This window comes from Micromys minutus, assembly GCF_963924665.1.
Source record: "Micromys minutus genome assembly, chromosome: 15".
NCBI lineage: Eukaryota > Metazoa > Chordata > Mammalia > Rodentia > Muridae > Micromys > Micromys minutus.
This window is the reverse complement of record NC_137984.1, coordinates 38,120,232-38,130,641: the sequence shown is the minus strand read 5'-3', so window position 1 is coordinate 38,130,641 and position 10,410 is coordinate 38,120,232. Positions and strand designations below refer to the sequence as shown.

At 40.4% G+C, this 10,410-nt stretch overlaps 1 pseudogene across 1 annotated transcript; it reads right to left on the bottom strand.

Annotated features, from left to right (window-relative positions):
• Window positions 1–1,616: 1,616 nt before the first annotated feature.
• LOC308430445 (heterogeneous nuclear ribonucleoprotein F-like) lies at window positions 1,617–7,650 on the bottom strand (annotated as a pseudogene). Its single transcript has 2 exons — window positions 6,481–7,650; window positions 1,617–1,769 (listed from the first exon to the last, which is right to left on the bottom strand). The product of its transcript is annotated as a heterogeneous nuclear ribonucleoprotein F-like (transcript).
• Between the last annotated feature and the right edge of the window lie 2,760 nt (window positions 7,651–10,410).

The following is a 10,410-nucleotide window of genomic DNA, read 5'->3' as shown; positions in this document are numbered from 1 at the left end:
GTAATTGCATTATGTCTCTTGAGGTCCTGGCCACGCCCCTCTCTTCCTTACAAGATCTTAGCAGTGCACTAGCAATTACTTCATTCAGTGCCACTCTTTGACATGACAAAGGAGAATTTTATTATGAGTAAAAACATCTACATTTAGTTAATTATTTTAGCATATATTCAAAATGAGATACTCTGGATTTTCTAAATTATGAAAAATAAAACCCAAAACTATGTCCTAACATTCTACATTAGGCCAAGTCAGAATTTACCTGGGGACACATATACCAGGGCATGACACACACAGGATCCTGGCCTTTGAGAAAGAGCTGGTATCCTATGGTCCTTAATGCCATTTTGTCTGCTTAATCCAGGGATGTGGTTGCTTTTTCCCTGCTCCTGTGTGTGTGTGTGTGTGTGTGTGTGTGTGTGTGTCTGTGTGTGTGTGTCTGTGTGCTGTGTGTGAGATGACACACACCATTCTCAGCACTGATGCAAATAGCCCAATGGTTTACCTGAATCTCTTGCTTTTAAAACAGTGGTTCTCAACCTTCCTAATGCTGTGATCTTTAATGCAGTCCTTCCTGCTGTGATGGTTCCCAACTGTAAACTTATATCATTACTACTTTATAGCTGTAATTTCCTCTGTTATAAGTCTTAATGTAAATATTTGTGTGTCTGGTGATATTTTCAGAGTCACTAGCATCGCCCCCCCAATCCACTGCTTGTCTCTAACCCACCTTTCTTTCTACCACAAGATAAATTTCTTATTACTTTATTTTGGTGATTATATTTTTCTTAATTTTCAATTATAAACAAATTATACAGCAAAATAATAGGTTTCTCAAATGGAAAGATGTACTGAGCCTGTGCCCTTCCAGGGAAGCCCTGTGACTTAATTGCTGTGCACAGTTGGTTGACAGGCTCTCCAGGAGGTGGTGTGAGTCCTTCCAGGCTGAGTTCTCAGCATGCACTTCTGCCTTTCTCCCTAGACTTAATTTAAGCTATCATGGGATGCTGTTCCTCCAGTACAGTTTATTTCAAAGCCACGTCTTTGCCTTGTATTTTCGCTCTGTGCACATTCCTGCCTCCATTTCTCTTAGCTGAGGTAAGGAAAAAGGGAGGTTTGACTAGAAGTGGAACAATTAGTGTTGTCATTGTCCTGTCTTCTCAGGACAGCAGGGAATGGCCCAGCATCATGAGTTAGAGACCTTTATTCATTATGAAAAGGCCAATATTTTATGACACCTATGGGAAATGGTCAAACACGGGAGCCAGAACTGATTTGCTAAATTGCAAAGATACACTCCCACGTATATCATTTTTCTAGGGCATTTGTATGTTTGCAAATCAAGAAATGAATGAACTACAAGTAGAATGGGTACAGATATATTGTGGTTGATCTGATAGTCACTTATATGAATCAGATCACTCTCCTTTGAGGACAGTTTTCTTCTAAAGAAGGTTTCTAGGGCAGCTTGACAATACATGAAACTACACAATAAGAAAGGCCTGTATTTCAAAGCTCCTGTTCCTCCAGGAAACACTTCAATGACTTCATATTGGGTGGAGCTGTGGATAGCACAGCCCTCCCCAAATGGCTGGTTAAATGTGGTAGAAGGTTATTTCTCACTGAAAACTCTGATGGCAAACAGGCCTTGGTCTGGATGAGTGTTGGCAGCCAAGTGGAATGCGCTCACTTCCAACGTTCTTTTCTGTCATTCTGAGGCGGCCTTTTATCCATGGACACCAAATGATTTCAAGCCATTGCCTGTGGCAGAGCTGTTTAAGTAATTTAGAGAGCATGACATGAAATGAACATCCAGGAAACTTCTTTCCCAAAGCAAGGAGGAAAATGTAGTTGAAAGTATCAAAATATAGAAAAAAATAATGTCTTCTGAGAATTTTTGCTCTATAGGATAAGATTTGTTGTTATGCTATCGGAAGTAAATAAAAGTCAAAACTTCAAATTTTTGGTGTTGTTTTTATATACAATTTTTACACTATATGGTTTTTGCTTTAAGCAAAATGATAACTTTTACTCATGTATCTAACTCATTCAAATTTTATAATGAATAGTTTGTACTTCCAAGCTCCTACAACTGGAAGCACAGGGCATGCTGCATAGATCTTAGTGAATTGATTTATTCCCCATTTCCAAGAACAAAGTGTACTCTCTACTTTTTGTCTCACTGCCGAACAAGGAAACACTGGATGGAAAAAGAAAGCAAAACTATGGTTTCCGTGGTGTTCTGCTTGCCTCACAGATGATCATTTTCCATCAAGTGTGTGGCTAATAATATAGGAAAGTGAGTTATGAGGTGTATCATGAGGTTCTTTGGTACCCTACCCGTCTTCCAATACTTTGACCTTTTGAATTGGAAACTCTATTACAAATACGTACACTCCCAGAAACACTGGACTCATTTATTCATTAGAACAGAATGTAATATGTTGACCTTGCACTCACCCCCTACAAATTGCCACTGTGGCTTTCAGAAAACTGTGCACAAAATGAAGATTCCCAAAACACATGCAGCATGTCTCTCTTCTAATCAAGGACATATCCATTGTCACATATATCCTTAGTAAAAGAACCCAAGTTTGAAAATAAAATTAGTAAGAACTTCAAGAAAGCTACAACATGGATTGGGATCTATAGTAAAGCCACTTGGTCTTGTTGGATGTATTTCATGTCTAGGGAGGACCGATGCAAAGAGGACAGAGAACTCCCTTCACATCTTACTGTAAAGCACCACACAACACTGTATTTGTTCTTCATAAAAATTATGATATAATTACATGGGATGGATTCTGGGAATTAATCTTAATCTACAAGTATCCATGTATGTAGATAAAGATTTAAGAATATAAAAAGGACACAGTTATGATAGAACTCTCATTTCAAGTGGTATAAGAAAGGAAAAGACATTGGTCAAAAGTGAGTTTTAAATTTTTGTAAATTTTTATTTTTAGCTTCTAACTATATAATAATCTAGGGTATATTGACTTCCCCTTTGATGTAATCATGACTGTATAAATAAAAAGCTAGTAATTAAATTTTAATATTGTGAATATTAATTTCTGTAGTGTTAACAAAAACCATTTTCAGTCTATAAGCTTACAATGTTTTAAGTTCTGTTTAAAGCCAAAATCGTTCTCGCACTTTGGAAAACCAGAATTAGCACAGCAAGATCTGTGGCTAACAAGGCTTATCCATATCAATTTAAAAAAATCAATAAAAGATACAATAATAGGATTCTTAAGTACAATATTATATCTCATGTCATCAATAATGAAAACACAAACTACATTTGTGCCTCAACAACCTTGTGTCCTTTAGATTTCTTGAGAAGATATCATGGAGTAAGAAAGTGAAGGTTTTAATTTTACCTCTGAAGTCTCTGCTTTCTTTTTTTTTTTTCCTTGCTGTATATGCAGACTCAATCATGTTAAAACAAAACAAAAGAACAACAAATAACAACAGAGATTCCTCTTACTATTCACTCCTTCCTCTACTAAATTTCAAACAAAATCCAGATGGAACTGATTGGTGTGTCTTCCTGTGGTGGGTTAATGAGAGTAGTGGTGTATACTGCAACAGTACAAACTCATTTAAGACAACAGTGTTTCAGTACTGATTGTGTGTGGGGCTGAGTGGCAAGCAGGGGAGTGAGAAAATCCGTTTGAAGAAGGAGTAAGGAGGGCCTGGCTAGAGACAAAACCTGGGAAAAATGAGACATGCTGAAGGATGAAATGACCAAGGGTCTAACCTCGACAAAGTAAAACAGAATGAGAATGCACAGGCTCAGCCTAAGCAAGTCCAGTTAATTCAGAGTTATAACTGATATGTATTAATTTGAAATATTCTTCTTTGAATTATATCTAGGGAGCTTTTTCATTAAAGAAACTTTTGAGAAGTGTGCATGCATGGTTTAGACAAGAGGAAGTTTCTGTCTTGTAAGGTTCTAAGAATAAACCAGATCTACAAGTTAGGACTTCATTCCTGGATGAAATGCAGAGAGGACATGTGATCTTGAGGTACCTAGTCCCAACAAGTCTGTCTTCAATACAGCTACTGCACCTATAGTTCAAGGAGCATCACAGAAGGGTGGGCAGAAAGATTGTAAGGGTCAGAGGGAAGGAAAGTCAAGTGTCTGATTTTGTTTCCTCCTAGAAGCAATGAAAACTCATGAAACTGTAACAATATGGTTGCCTAAACATGACCAATGACAACAACAGAAAACCTAACACAGAAAGGGTGATATCACAAGAGCTCAATTCTATACAATGAACAATGCAGACAATTTCACAAAAAGATAACAGCTAAGAAAAGGAAAATTCGTCTTTCCTAGAGATGTGCCCCCAACTCCTTATCAAATGCCAAGTGATCACCTCTAAAATTCTGCACATATAACCAACACTAACAGTGCACAAGCAGTTTGACATCAGGAAGCACAATGTCCTCTTGGAATATTGAAGAAGGACGAGAACAGAGGAGCTTGCAAAAGAAACTTTGAAAGCAAATTCCTACAAGGTCAACTTTTTTTTTTTTCAGTGAAAGGATCATTGTGTATACTACCAATGTGACTAAATGCTCCTCCTTTCCTTTATACTATCTGATCTAATGTGCTCACTTATTTAACAGTAATATGCCATATCATAAAGACAGACAACTACTGCCTTAGCCACTAGTGGGTATATAGTTTTACAAGACTCAGAGTACAGATTTGAAATGACAGCAGGTATATGGCCAGGCTTTTCTCCAGCTTGGGTAGTATTATTTCCCTTCAAGTATCCCTGATCCTGCTTGGCATAAGACCACCCTGTGAGCCCTGACAGCTTCTGTCAGATTATTAATACTTCTTGTGTATTCTCAGTGGGAGATTTTACAGTCTGCGGAAGATTCCACCACACATGTCTCAGCTCATTTCAATTTCCCGGCTCTGTGTAGTAACTGTGCATTCCTTTCCAGGCCCATAATTGAACATAATTCTGCCAGAATGTCTTAGCAAATTATTATTTACAGGCTGGATTTGTTTTTAGAAAGCCCTACACCAACATCTCTTCAGAGTGAAAAATCCAGGAAGATGTCTGAGTCACTGTGAATACAACAGTATCCTGTATCCTAGCACATCGAAGTGGATGTTCCTTCCTGGGCAGAGAAAAAAGTTTCTATATCCAGCTGGTTCCTAAATCACTGTGAAATTCTCCCTAGTCTACTCCCCAAAGATGTAAATTGTCTCCTGAAGAGAACAGCAGGTAACATGGCTATAAATAAAGGCCACAGAAAACTCATACCATTGGGAGAAACTAATGAAAATTCAGAAGAAATAATCACAAATAAACTGGGATGTTGAGAAGAATCAGCTATTCTAGACAAAAGCATGTGCATTGTACCTCATTCTTCCTCAACCCCACACTGACTCATTACCTGTCTTGCCAGGATGCTATTTTGATTGCATTAGATGGTGTTCGATGATGACTATTCTAAATAATTGCCAGGATAGAAGCTTAAGCAGTCTCTTATGGTTTATTTTCTGGTTCATGATCTATGAGCTTGAAAGTTGTCAGCCCATCAACAGGAGAACATACAAGTTGGACAAACTGATAGGAAAAAAAAGTCTTCTTGGACTAATTATGTAATTTATTTTGGAAAGAATAATGTTTTCCTCATAATAGTCAAACAGATGGGTATCAAGAGTGACTGTGTAGAGGTAAGGCATAGATGGATAAGGCAGAACCTAACAGCTGAAGCCAATTTTGGTAGGAATGCCAAGACTTACTTGATGGGCTGCTGGAGGCTTAGCACATACTAAGTCTATAGCATCGCTTTTCTTATGGGATTGTTATGCTTTCCCAATGTCTCAGCACTAAGTGTCCTACTAGCCCTCACTGTGGATATCTAAGACAAATCTCCTGATCTAAATAAGGTGATGCAGTTTGAATGTGAATTGTCCCCATATGATCTTGTATTTGCAACCCCATAGTAAGAACAATTTCAACCAATCAGACCCCACAGAGCTCCTAAGAATGAAACCACCTACCAAAGAGTACAAATGGAGGGACCCATGGCTCTAGCTTTATATGTAGCAGAGGATGGTTTAATTGCATATCAGTGGGAGAAGAGGCCCTTGGTCCTGTGAAGGCTTGATGGTCCGGAGGAGGAGAATGTCAGAGAAGGGAGGTGGGAGGATGTAACCTGGAATTAGTCAAAGTTTTCTTGGTGTGTAAAGACTAAGCATAATGGTTTCTCATTTTCTTTTTTTTTTCTTTTTTTCTTTTCTTGAACTTCATATAGTCTGTGAGTTGTTTCTGGGGTGTTCAGAGCTTTCTGGGGTTTGTATCCTATTATCAGTGACTGCATATTATGTCTGTTCTTTTGTGACTGGGATACCTTACTCAGGATGATATTCTCTAGATGCATCCATTTTCTTAAGAAATTTTCTGATTGAAATAACCCAAGTGCTCCTACAATACTAATCATACTCACTATGGTGTTCTGACCGCTGTAGCTGGCCCAGTAACAGCCACTTGCTGACCGGCTCTCCAGGCCACTGTAGGTCACCAGGGCAGCTGACACACCCATGCCCTGCATCACCTGGCTGCTCTAAGCCCCATTGCTAGCCCCTGTTATTGAATTCAGGAGGAATTCTACATATCTGTGCTGCATGTTGGCCCTGTCCTTGGACATAGCTGCCACTGCTTCTTCCTGAGTAGCAAACTCAACATCAGCTTCTCCCGTCACTCTTTCATCAGGACCAATCTCAATATGAACTCTCACAGGGTTGAGCAGAGAGAAGAGGTTGTAAATGTCGTTCTCCCTTGCTTTGTAGGGCAGCCCTCTCATGCAGACGCAGTGACCGATGGTGCTCTGCACTGGGAACTAGCTGTCTCCGTATCTGTGGTCATACATTCCCGAGAGACAGTTGCTGAGGTCTCTCCCGAACAGGTCAGTGGTGAAGCCATAGCCATCACTGAGGCCACTGTATTCTTCATAGCCCCCACAGCCTGCACTATAGCACCAGACCTCATTCTATCCAGGCCTGCCTGTTTTACAATGCCAAAGTACCTCCGGGCTATGCCAGGCCTGTCATAAGGCCCAGGCGTTTGCATAAACACAAACTTCAGAGGTGGGTCTGAGCATGACCTAACTTCCTCCTGGCTGCTCTTGAACACTACAATACACCTGTGCCCTATTCTCTCCTTGTGCTTCCCTAAAGCTTTCTCGGTGAACTCTTGTGAGGCAAACTGATCAAAGGCCTCCCCTGTAATCTTGCCTTCCAGGTCCACAGGTAGTGTGATCCCCTTTGGCATAATTTTCAATCCTGAGAAGTACTGAACGATTTCTTCCTTTGTGCATCCAAATCAGAGTCCCCAGAGCCTCACAAAGCCGTCATTGGCACTGTCAGCACTGTTTGGACCACTGTGTTTCAACACCCAACCCATCTCGGCTCTGTGTGACTTGAAAACCTCGATATACCGCTGTCCCGTGCCTTGTCAGTCTTTTTTCAGAGCCCATTTTACATCATCCGACTCAAGTTCAACAAAACCCTCACCACTCTGCCTGAATTGAGCATTTGGAGAGCAAGTTTTTTATGTCCTCAATAGAGCAGGACCAGGTTAGTTCATGGAGTTTGACCACAGAGCTTTCACCTCCCATCGGTGCCCAGAATCATGGACACTTGACAGGGCTGATGTCACGCACTTTGGGGCAACTTTTTGTAGCTTAAAGAACCACCACAGATGCCTTCTGTAGAAAACAGTTAATGGAAGATAAGTTTCCCTCGGGAAGTAGAAGTGACTTTTATTTTCATCAAGGAACACAACTGAGGAACCCCAGCTCCATTGATACTTTAAAAACGCAAGGGGCTCTGGGGAAGTCCATGTGCACCTTCTTTTTTTTTTTTTCCCTCAACCTCGGCTTCTTGTCTCTACACTCCTGCTCACACCGGAACCTCAGAGCACCGAGAGGTGGGTGGAACCCCGGGGGACCTGGCAGTTGTAGCTGTAGCAGTTGAAGCTTGTCTATTGTCACCTGTTTTCTTACTTTTTAAAAAGTCTTTTGTTAAGGGAAACAATTTTATTTTATTTTATTTTTATTTTTACACTGAAGGTTTTATTCCTCTCTTAGTGCAACCTCCAACTGTTCCTCATCCCATATGTCCTCCCTGCCCTCCCTGTCTCCACACAGATGTTCCCACTCTACCCACCCCACCAAACCTCTAAACTATCTGAGGCCTTCAGTCTCTTGAGGGTTAGGTGCATCTTCTGACTGAATTCAGACCAAAGAGTTCTCTGATGTGAGGTTGGGAACCTCATACCAGGTGCTGTAGGCTGCCTGGTTGGTGATCCAGTGTCTGAGAGATCTTGGAGGTCCAGGTTAATTAAGACTGCTGGGCTTGCTACAGGGTGGCCCTCAACCTCAGCGTCCTCCAACTTTTCCTTCATTCAACCATGGAGGTCAGCAGCTTCTGTTGGTTGGTTGGGTACAAATATTGGCATCTGACTCTTTCAGCTTGTGTTGGATTTTTCAGAAGGCAGTCATGATAGATTCCTTTTTGTGAGTGCCCCATAGTCTCAATAATGGTGTCAGGCCTAGGGCCTCCCCTTGAGCTGAATCCGCTTTTGGGCCTGTCCCTGCACCTTCTTTTCCTCAGATTGTTCTGCATTTCCCTCCCTGCAGACATCTTTCATACAGAAGCAATTATGAGCCAGAGTTTTGATTGTGGGATAGCAATTCCATCCCTCACTTGATGCCCCCATTTTTTTTTGCTGGAGGTGGTATGTACAAGTTTCCTGTCCACACTGTAGGGCATTTCATCTAGTGCCCCCTACAAGAACCCAAGAAACGGAGATGTTATCAAATTCTAACCAATGGAGGGAGTGGGAGAAATTACAGATTTCATTGTCCCAAGTTGACTAAGAGCCTAAGACATAGTTATGAGACTCCTGGACACCACCTATTTTTAAGCACACACACACACACACACACACACACACACACACACACACTTTAGCATTGTATCCATGTGAAGTTACAAGTATGGGTACCATAGCCTTCAGATCACGTGAGGGGTATCAGGTATGGGCCTCTTGGTCTATGTGAGAAACATCAAAACAAATACATGGCATATTTTTCACAAAAAGTCACTGGGAAACTAGAAGCCCTGAACACTATAGTTGCAGTGGGTAAATGTAGTCTGAAGTTGAATCCCATAATGTAAAACCCACTGTGCAGCTGTTCACATGAGTTACAACTCTCTTTTAGTCCATTTGGTACCTGACCTTTGACCTTTGCAAAATGAAGATAAATAATAAACAAAGCCTGATGAAAGGCAAAACTGTGTAGACTGAAGAGAGAGAGCAATTACCAGAAACAATTCTGCATGGGGCAGGATGCAGGCATTCTGAAAATAGCTGTGATTAATATGATGAGAAGGATAACATAGAAAATAGGCAACATCAAAAAGAAATGAGTGAGTCAAAAGGGGTGGAAACTAAGAAGAGAATTAGAATGACATACAAAAGGAAAAATAAAATAAAACAAAACCCCAAAACATTGTAGCAAACCATGGGCCAAGACCCAATGATCCTGAAGATGTGTTACCAGAAGCCACCATGATAAGAATGTACATTGAAAAATTATGGTGTATAAAGCATGAACTAGAATATCCATCCCTGAGTCCTGGGAACATAAGGAACCATGCAACACTGATTTAGTGACAATATCACAAGGATAGAGAGCACTTGGAAATAAGCAGAAGGGATTCTCTAAGTATTAATGGCATAGAATGCCCCAACACTTCAAGACAGAGACTCTTCAGATCCAGGAAGCTCAGAGAATACCAAGTAGAACATCCGGCAACCTGCATTTGTATACTTCTTACAGCAAAGCATCCACTTCCTTTCTCTGTGCATTCTGTCAAATGGAGAAGTATTTCATTTATGGAGTTATTAAAAGGGATGAATGAGTTAATTCACAAAGTAATTAAGGTACTCAGAACTACAGTTTGTTATTATGAGTTCTGTACCAACCACACTATCTGATAATGTGTGATGTTCTATTTAAAATTAATAGACAATCGGATACCTTTCCCTGCTACTATCTTAGTGATCCTGTAAAAGGGATAATAGTCAACCTGAATAAGACTCAACTATTTGCTGTTGGTTTTCTGTGTGTAAGGGAAAAGTCTATAAGACTGCCACAGTGAAAGATGCTGAAATGCTTTGCATAGGTGACTCTTAAGAGCAAAAGATGAGAAAAAAGAAAAGCAATATAAACACAGACACATAGATATAAAAGTAGTCTACAGACAGACAGGTAGACACAGACAGTCACACCCACAAACACAGAGACATACATCCAAAACCACACACACACACACACACACACACACACACACACATACACACACAGAGA